Below are 14,575 nucleotides of genomic sequence, written 5' to 3'. Positions count from 1 at the left end.
TTGAACCTGTGACTTGGGACACCATAAATTATCCCAAGTGACGACTCTGATTTTAAATAAAATAATCCCGTTTCGATTGTCACTTTAAGTTGGAAAAAACTCCTTTATACACCCTTCCCGGGGGTTTAGGTAAAAAAGGAGGTGTGACACCGACTACACACAAAAGTCAACCACCCTCTAGCCTCAAAATTAAAGGTTCTCCGAATTATTTTGGCCCCTACTTGCGACCAATCTAGAACCGTACCCGGGATTGCCAGGTATGAAGCTAACCATGGACGAACCTCCTCGCCCATTTCCAACTTCTCATTGTAAAGGGACTCATCTTCTTCATTGAACCCCATGTATTCATTTAGTGCGTTTCCAGTAAATACCACATTTTTATTTCGCACTTTGGTCACTTTAGCGCCCTTTAAGATGTGGGCCGCATTGCTATAAAATTCCTTGACTATGTGCTCATTCGCCTTCACACAATTGTCTTTGAAGTCTCCTAACACACTCGAGCTCGAATCTGTCTATGTACATTGGGGTGTAGGGGTAGAAGGTCTTTGTCTATGAAGCTCCTTTCAAGAATCAACTTTCGTGCCGGCCACCATTCCCTAAACTTGTGGAACGCCACCTGGCTGACGAATCTATCTTTCCAAACATCGGGATTTCTCGTCTGGTCAACACCCCCAACCTGAGACACACCACCCCCAGGTAACTCCCCATCTCCCTCATAACCCATAGCACCCTCTCCAGATATTAATGCTGTGGGAGAGGTAGAGTATTCATCCCCACTACCTGCCGCTGAGCCCTCAGATGACCCAGAAGAAATGTTGATTGAAGCTTGAGCATCAGGGGAAGAGGGAAGAGTGTCTCCATCTATGGCTCTCTCCGGATACGAGATGTATAGTGGAACTGAATCTGAAGAGATCTCCCAGGAGGGCTCGTACTTACTCCCCGAGTTGTCAATGGCTCTGTCAGCCACTTTGATTGCTTTCCTCATGTCCTTTATGTGTTTTCTAGTCTGGGGAGTTAGTTTTACCATCCTTTGCTTCCCTCCTCGGGAAGAATCACCTCGGCTGGGTTGTTTCGAGCCTTTTCCTCGTTGTTTAACCATTATCTGCAAGCACAAACATCTAGCTTTGTTAGTATCAGCACAAACAGTGAATCAGTTGTGAAAAATGAATTGCAGAACAGAAGCCACAAGCTGCAGAACATGTTGTAGAAACAGTGCACCGCGGCCCGCACAAAAAGGAGTGCGGCCGCATTGGGGGCACCGCAGACCGCATAAAGGCGATCGCGGTCTACACTGAGGCTAGGTATATAACACCACCTCTCTGAATCCAACCACCGTGGTCCGCACAAAGTAGCATCGCGGTCGCGGTATGCCAGTGCGGACCGCACAGAATGTAATGCGGCCGCTGTGGGCAAGAGGTCAACTGCTGAAAAATTCTCATCGCGGTCCGCAAAAAGTGGTACCGCGGACCGCGTTGAAGCACCACAGACCGCACAAAAACGTTCGCAGTCCGCGGTGGGTGCTTGGTCAAGGCACTGTGTTAGGGTTCTTGGTCTTGTATTTTTGTTCAAATTTTCACCTAACTTTGTCTCTACTCAATTTACCTAGTTAATAATACTCCTCAAGCACACAAAACTTAACTGTTAAACTAAACTAACATCAAAATTGAAGAATTATGGGGGGGGGGGACAAAAGCCTACATAGTTAATAGAAAATGACATAAAATAAAATTAAATAATTAAAATAACAAGAAATGGTTGAATTGTTACCAGGTATTGAGAAGAAGTGAAGAAACACAATGCAAACAAGCTAGTATGAAGAAGAGGGAAGATGAACAATGATTTTTTTGGTCTCTCAGAATCAATTTTTCGAAAAGGGTAACTAGTGACCTCTGAGGTATATTTATAGAAAAGCACGTGGGACCCAACCTCACCTACCAGTGCGGCCGTACAAAATGGACCGCGGACCGCGCTGGATTTGTTCAGAAGAATCTTGAGACGGTAGCCTCCGCGGTCTGCACAAAACAGACCGCGACCGCGGAGGTCCACTGCGGTCCGCACTAAATGGGATGCGGCCGCAGTGACAAACTTTAGGGAGTACCTCACTTGGTCTTCACCAGTGCGGACCACACAAAGTGCAATGCGACCGCACTGGTGACTTCAGAGACTGTTCAATTTTTCCAAAATGTTTTGCACTATATCAACACAATCCCTGCATCATCTTACAACCAATTAGCTCAAAAATTAATCCTACACTACAAAGAAAATCAAAGAAAACAAGAAGAAAAAGACATGGGTTGCCTCCCAAGAAGTGCCTGATTTAACGTTGCATCACGACGCATGTTACCAGCATATCACTTTAGATGAAGAAGTGCCACCACATGGCTCTCATCAAATTTTCCAAGATAATGCTTGACCCGGTGCCCATTAACTTTGAAAACTTTACCATTTTTGTTCCTTAGTTCAAGAGCACCAAATGGGGTCACAAACACAACTTCAAATGGCCCACTCCACTTTGACTTGAGCTTACCCGGAAACAGACGTAACCGGGAATTGAACAAGAGCACCATATCTCCAACCTTGAACTCCTTACCCCGAGCATATTTGTCGTGAAGGTACTTCTTTTTGTCCTTATACAAGGATGAAGTTGAGTAGGCATGGAATCTAAACTCATCGAGCTCATTGAGTTGTTCGACACGAAGATTTGCCGCAACATCCCATTCCAAATTCAACTTCCTCAAAGCCACATGGCCTTGTGCTCTAACTCGACTGGAAGATTCCAAGCTTTTCCAAACACCAACCGATATGGAGACATACCAATCGGAGTTTTGTAAGTCGTCCGATAAGCCCATAGAGCGTCATCCAACGTTTTCGACCAATCGGTCCTATTAGCATTGACAGTTTTGACAAGATGCTCTTAATTTCTCTGTTGGAGACTTCCACTTGACCACTAGCTTGAGGATGATAGGGGTAGAAACCTTATGATTGACACCGTACTTGGAAAGCAACGTGTTGAAAGCCTTGTTGCAAAAGTGAGACCCCACATCACTAATAATCGCACGAGGAGTGCCAAACCTTGTAAATATGCTCTTTTTAAGAAACGCAACAACACTTCGGGCTTCATTATTAGGCAAAGACATGGCTTCAACCCATTTTGAGACATAATCAACCGCCACGAGAATGTAGGTATTCCCATAAGAGCTAACAAAAGGACCCATGAAATTGATGCCCCAAACATCAAAGATATCCACTTCTAGAATCGTATTGAGAGGCATGTCATCTCTTTTTGAAATTTCGCCCGCACTTTGGCACTCATCACACCTCTTCACCAAATCACCCACATCTTTGAACAAGGTGTACCAATAGAATCCACAACTAAGAACTTTCAAGGCGGTCCTCACCCCACCATGATGGCCACCATAGGGTGAAGAATGGCAATCCTCTAAGATACTCAATTGTTCTTCCTCCGGGACACATCTACGAATCACACCATCCGTGCAAATCTTGAACAAGTATGGCTCATCCCAATAGAAATCCAAACTATCCCGCTTGAGCTTCTTCCTTTGGTTAGAAGAGAGCTCACACGGGATTATTCCGGTCACAAGGTAATTGGCAACATTGGCAAACCATGACATATCCTTCATTGACACCGCAAGGAGTTGTTCGTCCGGAAATGAATCATTGATCTCAAGGCCATCACAAGGCCTCCCCTCCTCCTCCAAACGGGACAGTGGTCCGCCACTTGATTCTCACTACCTTTCCGGTCAACAATTTCTAGATCAAACTCTTGAAGAAGTAACACCCAGCTCATCAATCTCACCTTGGAGTCTTTCTTGGTCATCAAATGCCTAAGGTCGGCATGATCGGTGTGCACTATATCTTTGGCCCCCATAAGGTAGGGTCAGAATTTTTCCATAGCAAATACAATAGCCAACAATTCTTTTTCGGTGACTGTGTAGTTCTTTTGAGCCTCATTCATGATCTTGCTTGCGTAGTACATCGGATGAAACATCTTGTTGATCCTTTGTCCCAAAACAGCCCCAACCGCAACGTCACTAACATCACACATGAGCTCGAAAGGCAAGCTCCAATTAGGTGCGGTAATGATGGCGGTAGAAGTCAACTTGAGTTGAGAAGCTCGAATGCTTGCATACAACTCTCATCGAACAAGAACTTTGTATTTTTCTCTAGTAACTTGCACTAAGGGTGTACCACTTTAGAAAAATCTTTTATGAACCTCTGGTAAAAACCCGCGTGCCCAAGGAAACGCCTCACCCTTTTTACAGAAGTAGGGGGAGGAAGCATCGAAATCACATCTATCTTGGCTTTATCTACTTCAATTCCTTGCTTTGAGATTTTGTGACCCAACACTATACCCTCTTCTACCATGAAATGACACTTTTCCCAATTGAGAACAAGGTTAGTGTCTTCACACCGGGCCAATACTCTATCCAAATTTTTTAGACACTCATCAAAAGAATCCCCAACCACGCTAAAATCATCATTGAAAACCTCCAAGATATCTTCCACCATGTCGATGAAAATAGCCATCATACAATGTTGGAAGGTCGCCGGAGCATTACACAATCCGAACAACATTCGAGAGAAAGCGAATGTGCCATAAGGACATGTAAAAGGTTTATTCTCTTGGTCCTCTGGGGCAATTAAAATTTGATTGTACCCCGAGTAATCATCCAAAAAACAATAGAAAGCATGCCCCGCAAGACGATCTAGCATTTGGTCAAGGAATGGCAATGGGAAATGGTCTTTTCGGGTCACCTTGTTTAGCTTCCGGTAATCCATACGTGCTCTCCACCCGGTGACCGTAAGAGTAGGAATGAGTTCATTGTTGTCATTGGTCACCACAGTCATACCACCCTTCTTCGGTACACATTGCACCAGAGAAGTTAATAGGATAAACCACACCGGCGTCTAACCACTTGATAACTTCTTTCTTCACCACTTCTTGCATCACCTCATTTAATCTTCTTTGATGCTCCAAGGATGGCTTTGAATCCTCCTCCAAGATGATTTTGTGCATGCAAAATGTGGGGCTTATTCCCCGAATGTCAGCTATAGTCCATCCAATTACCCTTTTCCACTTTTGAAGCACTGCCAACGTGGCCTCAAGCTGCATGTTAGTAAGGCAAGAAGAAAGAATAACTGGTAAAGTAGAATTTGAACCCAAGAATTCATACATGAGGTGTGGAGGAAGTGTCTTCAATTCCAACACTGGTGGCTCCTCAATTGATGGCTTTGTTGGTGGATTTTCCAGTTTTTGAAGATCCAAAGATAGCTTCCTCGGCCCGTAAGAATAAAAGCCCATCCATGTAGGGCATTCACACACTCCACTCTACTAGAATCATCATTGACCTCCATGTTCAAGAGCACTGCTTCAAGAGGATCTTCCACGTTGATCATAGCACTGGTATCATCCACAATCACCGCTGTGACAAGGTCTACAAATGAGCACACCTCGGTGCTATTGAGCTGCTTTATAGATTTACAAACGTGGAAAATGACCTTTTTATATCCCACTCGGAAAGTGAGCTCACCCACTTCAACATCAACCAATGCCTTCCCCGTTGCAAGGAAAGGTCTGTCCAAGATAATAGGAACCTCATAGTCCACCTCACAATCCAAAATCACAAAGTCGGCCGGCAATATGAATTTTTCCACCCGGACAAGCACATCATCAATAATGCCCAAAGGTCGCTTCATCGATCGATCTGCCATTTGAAGTCTCATTGAAATTGGCCTAGGTTGCCCAATACCCAAAGTTTTGAAAATCGAGTAGGGCATCAAATTGATACTAGCTCCCAAGTCACAAAGAGCTTTGGCAAAATTCGCACTTCCAATGGTGCAAGGAATGGTGAAGGAACCGGGATCTTCAAGCTTCGGGGCTATTGAATGCACTTATAGCACTAACTTGGTGAGTCATTTTTATAGTTTTGCAGTCCATAGAACGCTTCTTTGTGACCAAGTTTTTCATGAATTTTGCATAGCTCGGCATTTGTTCAAATGCCTCCACCAATGGCACATTAATAGATAAGATCTTCATCATATCAATGAACTTTTTAAACTGATTATCATTCTTCTACTTCGCAAGCGTTTGAGGATAAGGTATAGGTGGCCTTGGTAAAGGAGCCTTGGTTTTTGGCACAACCGGCTCGGGTATGTCAATCACGTGTTCCCTAGACGGGTTCACGACATCTTGGGTTTCTACCTCGACCTTACCAATATCAATCCTCACATCATTGTTCACATTTTCTTCAACCACATCTTCAACAATAAAAGGTACATCATCATCCCGCAACTCAACATCTTCATCCACAACTTGCTTTTGCTTTGAGGCATTCACATCACCTCCTCTCCCACTTCTTGTTGTAACCGCCATCACATGATTGTTATTTCCACCCTTCGGGTTCACTACCGTATCACTTGGTAGAGCACCCTTCGGGCGAGTATTCAATGACTGAGAGATTTGGCCTAATTGCACCTCCAAGTTTCGGATAGAGGTGTTGTGAGAAGTTAACTGTGCATCCGATTCCGCATTCCTCTTCATCATCTGCTCGAACATCATTTCAATTCTACCCATATCATTACCAGAAGAACTAGAACCCTGAGAAGAGAAAGGGGTGGATTGTTCGGTTGTTGGTACATTGGGGGCCTTTGAAAGCCTTGCCCCCTATTGCCTTGGTTTCTATTGTTGTTCCAGCCACCTTGATTGTTGTTGTTGCCCCAGTTGTTGTTATTTCCATTCCAGTTGCCTTGATTATTGTTCTGATTACCCCAATTGTTGTTTTGGTTGTTGTTCCAATTGCCACCACTTTGTTGTTGATTGCCCCAATTTCCTTGGGGTCGCCATTGTTGGTTTGAAGAGTTGCCTCTATTGCCTTGATAGTTGTTGACATATTGTACCTCTTCACTTTGGTCATCATAACCATCATTTTGACACCCATCATATTCATCAACAAATTGCTCAGAATTTCCTTGATTTTGTTGCCTCCTTTGCCTTCTCTTGTTGACAAGCATACTAACACCCTCCATGGCATTCACTTGGCGAGGATTCTGAACTTGTTGCAACTGTGCCTTAGCCAATTGATTCATCGTGGTGGTAAGCTCATCTATTGCTTGCCCGTGATTACGTAATTCATTATGTAAATGGATAACCATAGGGTCACCTTGAGGCATATTTGCTCTACTCTGCCATGCTGAAGAAGTGTATGCCATTTCATCAAGTACATCACATGCCTTCTCATAAGAAAGTTTCATAAAATTACCCTCAGCCAATTGGTTAACAATGCATTGATTTGTAGTATATATGCCTCGGTAGAAGGTTTGTTGGATCATGGCCTCGGTCATATCATTATTTGGGCACTCCTTCACCATCATTCTATACCGCTCCAAAATCTCATGCAAAGGTTCCATTGGCTCTTTCTTGAAGGATAATATTTCATCTCGAAGTGCCGCCATATGACTAGGAGAAAAGAATTTGGCAATAAACTTATCTGCCAACTCATCCCAACCATTCCAACTAGGCTAGAAAAACTGGACAAAAATACCGTTGCGGAGTCAGCGCGGGCCGCATAAAATGGACCACAGCCGTGCTAGGCTCTTGGATTTCAATTCTGGGCTCTCTGACTTGGGTTTCACAGACCGTGTAGAATGGACCGCAGCCGCGGAGGCAGCTGTCGCAGTCCGCACAACCATGACCGCGGACCGCATTGGCATTTTGCCCCTCTCTAAATATCTCTTCCGTGGACCGCATAAAAAGGTAGTGCGGTTGCGGAACCTTCACCACGGACCGCACAATGTGTAATGCTGCCGCGTTGCATAAACCTAGTTTTTGTCATCTCTCTGAATCTCTCTTCCGCGGACCGCACAAAAAAGGCAGTGCGGCCGCGGAACCTTCACCGTGGGCCACGCAGTATGGACTGCGGCCACGTTGCTTGAAGCCTGATCTTGCCATCTCTCTGAATCACCTAGTGCAACCGCATTCCATTTTGTACGGTCCGCACTAGGCTTGTTTGCCCTCAATTTACTTTGCCTTTGATACTTGAGCAGCTTTCACTCCTTTTGAGCCGATCTTTGACATTTCATCACTTTGTCGATCAAACCTGCAATCAAGCACAACTTATGAGCTTTTTGGGACTATTTGTAATGATTTATAATCAAAGCATAGGCAAGAAGGAGCATGAAACTCGTTAAAATCCCTACTTATCAGTAAGCTCCATGCCTTTCAGAGTTGCCTATTCTAGAGCTTTATGTACATCTTGTATATATATGTATATATGTTATGAGTAGGTTGGGGAGCTATTCCGATCGCAATATATCCATCAGTAGAGGCTTGTAGATATATCCTGTCAGTTAGTGCAGTATGTTGGGCTTACAGGCCTTGTATGTATATTTGATTGGTTTGTTAGCTGTAATAATTATGACGACCTTGTGAGGCATTGGGTGCTGGTCTCGCCCCCAGGTTCTGGGCATGACAAAAGTTGTATCAGAGCAGTTCTGTCCTAGGGAGTCTACAAGCCGTATCTAATAGAGTCTTGTTTATGGGTGTGTTGTGCATCACACTTATAAGCAAGAGGCTACAAGGCTTTTAGGACTGTCACTCTTTCTTCTTACTCTAGATCGTGTGCTAGAGCTCACTTATAAGAATTCAAAATCCGAACTTCTATTTTATTCGTAATAAGACGATGCCTACATTCAGAAAGATGATCGATAAGAGATATAACTATGGAAGTGCTGAATTAGAGGAACTCGAATTTGCATCTTGCTTATGATGAGTAAATGTGAGGTCTTCAACAGATCATGTATGTACAAAAAGGTACACGATTCTTGTTAAGGAGCTTTTAGGAAAGAATATTTATCTACTCTTACGGTAAAAAGGAATAACGGAATCGGAAGTTAGACACAAGTTGCAGCAAGTAAAAGATGCAAGGTGAAGAAGGGTACAAGGTACCCATTTAATAAAATTATCATTATTTACCATTTAGGGAGAGAGATATAAGCATTTTGAATTACCTTCAACAGTAATAGATGTACGTACAATCAGCCATACCTATCTCAGTCATGCCCTATGGGAGCTAATAGATATGGTTTAAGAGAAAGACAGGATAGTAGGATCCAGCTGGGGTTAGAGTAACCCAAAATGATGAATGGATGGTTTGTGTTAGTTGACATTTTTGAAGGATATTACAAAGGTACTAATAGATCTCCTTGTGAGACACCTAGGTGGTGCACTCTAGAATATAAAAATTAGATGTGAATACTAGCATGATCAAAAAAATTCCGAAGATAGGTGATCGATGCCAACCCTAAATCACTACAAAGTGGCGAGAGCGGTCGAAGTAGCTTTTACCCGAGATGGTCGGGATCGAATCCACAGGGAGCTATAAGTGGGAATTGAATTCCAATCTAAACTAGAGATGCATAGTTCTCTTAATTACTTTGCCAATCATCTTTTTGTTGGATATTACTTCTAATATTTATGCTAATGATAAGCTAAATTAAACTAAGAATGATTGCTTGTAGAGTTTTCTAATTAGTTAAAGAGGCACTAGGGAATTGACTTTCTCCTAGGTGAGTATTCGACAGGTTCTTAAGCCTAAGGCGAAGTTGTTATGTTGGGGATTGCGATATAGCCCATGCGCGATACTACTCACTCTATACTCTCGGTAGCTTGAGTGACTTTGCCCTAATTGACTTTCTCAAGACCAATTGGGTGTCAAAATTGTGCAAACAATATAGGCTCAAGTCGGGTATTACTATCTCTAGGTTTAACCCTTTAATTGGGGCTATCAATTCTTGATTACACCCCAATTCCTTGTTGGACTGATTTTCCTAGACTCAAGCTCTCTTTCTCAAGAAGAGCCCAAGTCAAATAGGCACAAATTAGTGTTTGCAACTACTAATTCAACATGGAAAACGCAAATCAGTCCAAATATCAACTACCCATAAACACTCAAGCCTTAAAAAAAAAGACTTATCAAATACCCACACTATAGTTGAGCCACAATCCTAGCTAATGGGTCTATCTACTCATAATAATGAAAGAAAACTGATAAATAGATGAAGAATAACCCATAAGATTTAATTACAAGCTAATAATTGAAGATTTAATGATAAACCCACTATAAAATTACTTAAAATAGTTAATAACCACCGTTCACGTGCTCAGCTATAAGTTAGATTACAAAAGATGACCTAAAAATTGGAAAAGAAAGTATTTATACCAGGCCAAATTTTCTGGACAAAAATACCCCTGTGGGGGTACCGCGGACCGCAAGAAATGGAGTGCGGTCGCGGTGAGGCGTTTTGGCTTCAAGTCTCTGATCTCTGAACTTGGCCACTGTGGGCCGCATAAAATGCACCGCGGCCGCGGTGGCTTCAACTACGGTCCGCGGACCGCATTGGCCTTAATCTCCAAACTCCCAACTCTCTGAACCCCCATCTTTGCAGACCACACAAATTTGATTGCGGCCGCGGTGAGGCCACTGAGGTCTGCACAAAATGGTTTGCGGCCGCAGTGCTTGAGTTTCTAAAATATGCACCTCTCTAAATCTCCTCACTACGGACCACACTAAATGGAATGCGGCCGCGGTGGATTTGTTGCACTGTGCTTGGACTTGTTCTTGATACTTGTGCATGTTTCCCTCCTTTTTGAGTTGGTTTTGACTAATTGTCACCTTTTTGACCAAACCCTGCAAATAAGTACAACATGTAAGCCTTTGGGGCCATTTTGTATACATTTTTAATCAAAACTCAAGTAAGAAGGAATGTAAAATGAACTATAATCCGTAGTTATCAACTCCCCCAAACTTAAGCTTTTGCTTGTCCTCAAGCAAAAAAAATAAGACCCACCTCTTTAAGAGTAAACCCAAGAAAATTCAGCTGACCTAAAGTGACCTCATCTAGCATCATTTGGGACTAACAATTGCCCTCAATTCAAATGAATCATTAACAACATTCGACCTTCTAAACACCATGGATTCAGTGCGACACAAGAGCATCAAGAGTTGACTCAACCCATCAAAGAAACTCTTTCTACTACTTTGGTCATTGTGGAACCCAAACTCATACATTCTCAACTTTCCCTAAGCAAACTTCACTTTTAGATTGTAGCACTCAGAACGAGATTAGTGGAAACACACTCATCTCTCTCAAATAAAGGTCACAAGTCCGGCTCTATGTACCATAAGCTTGCCCCTTATGTGAGTCACCACTAATGTAAGCTTCATTCGATCATATAAGGGTTTTGTGGAGATATAGTGTAGGCTTTTGGTTCAGGGCAGGAAATGTTTGGTCTAAAGGTTCCATCTTCCCTTTAGCACTTCAATTTGCTTCATTTTGGCACATATTCTCTTGACCTTTTAAATCATTTGCTTCTTTCTTTGGGGTTAGAGATATACACTGTCACTCTTTCTTGTTCATTTCAAACCTTTTTCTCCTTTCTCAACTTTCCACACCTTTCATCTCTTTACTTTTATTGAATCCCTTCTTTTTTTTTTCTACATTGATCATTCTTTTTGACTTTTTGATTTTTCTTTCTTTTTCATTGCCTTTCCTTTTCTTCAATTGTACCTTTTACCACTTTGTTGCATTCCTCGTCTCTCCCCCCAAACTTATGCTGTTGACTTGTGCTAAGGAAAGATCGGGTTCCAAGAGAGGGTATTTTTAGAATGGGTAAAGGCTTGTATCGTGGTTTTTGAAAGAAAAAGATCTATGGCTCAAAAGGGTTGATTAGAGATATTATCATTGGTAGGCTATGGAAGTTTTCAAGACATCATTCGGATCAAGGAGAGCCTATAATCACATCTCAAGTCAAACTACACTTAGAATTTCGCCTAGACAAACATTCAGGGCAAGTTCTAGAATAATGGCTCGGGACTTGGACTTGCAATTCAAATTCTCACCACACAAGCTATAGGATTGCTAAAGAGACCGAGTTGGGGGCCCACAATAACTTTAGCTAAGATTTGGGCAACACAATGGTGCCGAAAAATCACTTGATGATTATCGGCCAACACAAGAGTCTCAAGGTCACAATTTTCACCATCCTATACAATATAATTTGTTTTGACCATAGGATCAGAGACAAATGTGTTAGGCCCAAGTGAAGCTTTGCTTGAGGCACCCTTACTCACTAGCTACTATTTGCACAAAAAGCAAACGAAACCCTTAAGAAGGTTGTCATGCCATCCATCATCGGGAAGAGCCACCCGGTTCAGATAAATTCCACCTTTAGAAAAAATCGCGGCATTAAGAAAACCAAAGGCTTATTGAATGCAAAACTCAAAATAAGAAGCTATCAAAATGAAATAAGAAGCTATGAAAGAGAAAATGCAGAAAGTGGAAATAAAGATCTATCAAAATGAAATAAGAAGCTATGAAAGAGAAAACGCGGAAAGTAGAATGAATATGTACAATAGGGGATTTAGATGAGTATACATAAGGGGGAAATGAATATATACATCAGAAAGTAACTTTATATACAGACCAAAGTTGCAAAGTACGAAAAGTAAACTAGAATGGTAAAATTATGTACATACCAAAAGTAAAGAGAAAGCATAATAAAAAGAAAGTAATGTCATATATACAACCCAATGTCATCAAAATAGGGCCTACCCCCTCAAATAAGAGCTAGCATTGTCCTCAATGCTACCTAACCAAAATAAGAACAATAAAAGATAGAGAGTAAAGAGAAACTCCCTATTGGCCCTCCGTCAACATAGGATCATGAGTCTGTGTCCCAGGGTCTTCGGACTGCTTGGGAACCTATGACTGGATCCCTATAACCTGTGCCTCCACTGGGACCTGGGCATGCACTGGGGCCTGAGGCTGGCTAGAGGAACCTCCCTACGGCTCCTCCAACTCTATCACAACATCATCAGCATGGGGAATCACCCTTTTTCTCTTTGCTGGCCTCTCTGTCTCTTGCTCCGGCTCAGGTTGGGCTGTTGGAGCCGAGTCATATAATAAAAAGGTCCAAAGGCAAGTGATCAACCTTTAATTTCTCCACCTCCACCCTCAACTCTTTCACCGACTCCTTGGATGCCCGAGTCTTTCTCAATTTCTTTGTTTCTTTGGTCAACTCCTTCAATGCTTTGCCATGAGAACCTACAACATCCAAAATTAACTTCTGGTTCTCCAGGAGCTTCTTCTTGTTGTCTAGAATCTCCTTGAGAGTGTCCTCCACTGACTGTGGGACCTGTGGCTGAGGGTAGGGGTGGGCATCGGCTGGTTCGGTCGGTTATTATAAGAATACAATTCGGTTTATCGGTTTTCAGTTTTGTAATATTAATAACCAAATCAAACCAAAGTATTTACGGTTCGGTGCGATTTTTTCAAAGTTCGGTTCGGTTATTTCCGGTTTCAAACGGTTGTAGACTTGTAGGAATAATGAAGTCTGTCCTTATATAATTATGTACAATACAATTAAATCTACCTCATATATGTGGCTATGACATAATCTTCACCACTTGAGCATGGCTTCAGATGGAAAAGTTCTTCGTATTCCCTTTACTGCAAGTCTTTCCAACTTGTTGCAACATTTTCCAACCCTGTGTCATTAACTATTTCAAGAATGATGCAGTCAACCTCTGCTTCTCGATGGGCTTCAGATACGAAGAAATCTTCCATCTTAAAATTTTCCATCTGGCAGTAATCATTAATCTGGACCATCTTTCTCAAGATTGTGGGATCTAACCATTTCCTTTTTGTGCTAATCAAAGTAGTTTACAACACTATCTTATGCTCTGATCTTCCAGTAATAATATGTTTGAAAAGCTTTCTTCTATCCAATAATTTCATGCCAAGCTACTGATATGCCTCCATAATTAATCATTCCATAATTCTTCCAGCTAAAGATGCATCAAATACTAGAGTATACCCAAAATTTCTGTTTTTCGGTTTAACCGAAAATCGAAATACAAAAACCGTAAACCGCACCGAAAAGCCGAAAATTAATAATGTTAAAACCGTGCACCAACCGAAAAATAGATTAAACCGAAACCGAAAAACCGAAATTCACGGTTCGACCGGTGTTTTTGGTTCGCTCGGTATTATGCCCACCCCTAGCTGAGAGAGCACAGACTGGGCTGCCACCGAGGTAGAAAATACATACAGCTTAGAAGTAGCTACCTGCATCTAGTTGTTTATACTGGCAAGGGTTTGGTTCAAACGATAGGCAGTCAATGGGTAGGCTGTGGAGGAGGGAATATCAAGAACTGTGGAAGTAGAGGGTCCCGGGGCTATGTATGGTGTGGTTGAGGGTCCTGGAGCTAATGACGGCTGAGAAGAATCTACTACTAATTCTGGCTCTTCAGATTGGCCAGTAGAAGCAATGGCTTTGTATTTAGGGTCCTTGGGGTTATCAACAACCCTTGGTGCTATACCAGGAGAAATGTGCCTTGGGTTTCACTTGCACATCAAATTTTCTTTTGTCTACATCTTTATCCTCAAAGTACATGGTAAGGAAATTTGGGAAGGGGTAGGATCTATCACCTTCATTCACTACCCGTGTAATCACCCTGGACATAACATTCCCGATGTTGATCGGATACCCCGCCAT

The 14,575-nt window shown here is 42.4% G+C and overlaps 1 pseudogene; it reads right to left on the bottom strand.

The window, feature by feature from the left end:
- Positions 1 to 487: 487 nt before the first annotated feature.
- On the bottom strand, positions 488 to 13,686 carry LOC138868197 (uncharacterized; annotated as a pseudogene).
- Positions 13,687 to 14,575: the final 889 nt, after the last annotated feature.

Source organism: Nicotiana sylvestris, chromosome 5, assembly GCF_000393655.2.
Source record: "Nicotiana sylvestris chromosome 5, ASM39365v2, whole genome shotgun sequence".
NCBI lineage: Eukaryota > Viridiplantae > Streptophyta > Magnoliopsida > Solanales > Solanaceae > Nicotiana > Nicotiana sylvestris.
Note: the sequence above shows the minus strand (reverse complement) of the source record. Positions and strands in the feature narration are given on the sequence as shown.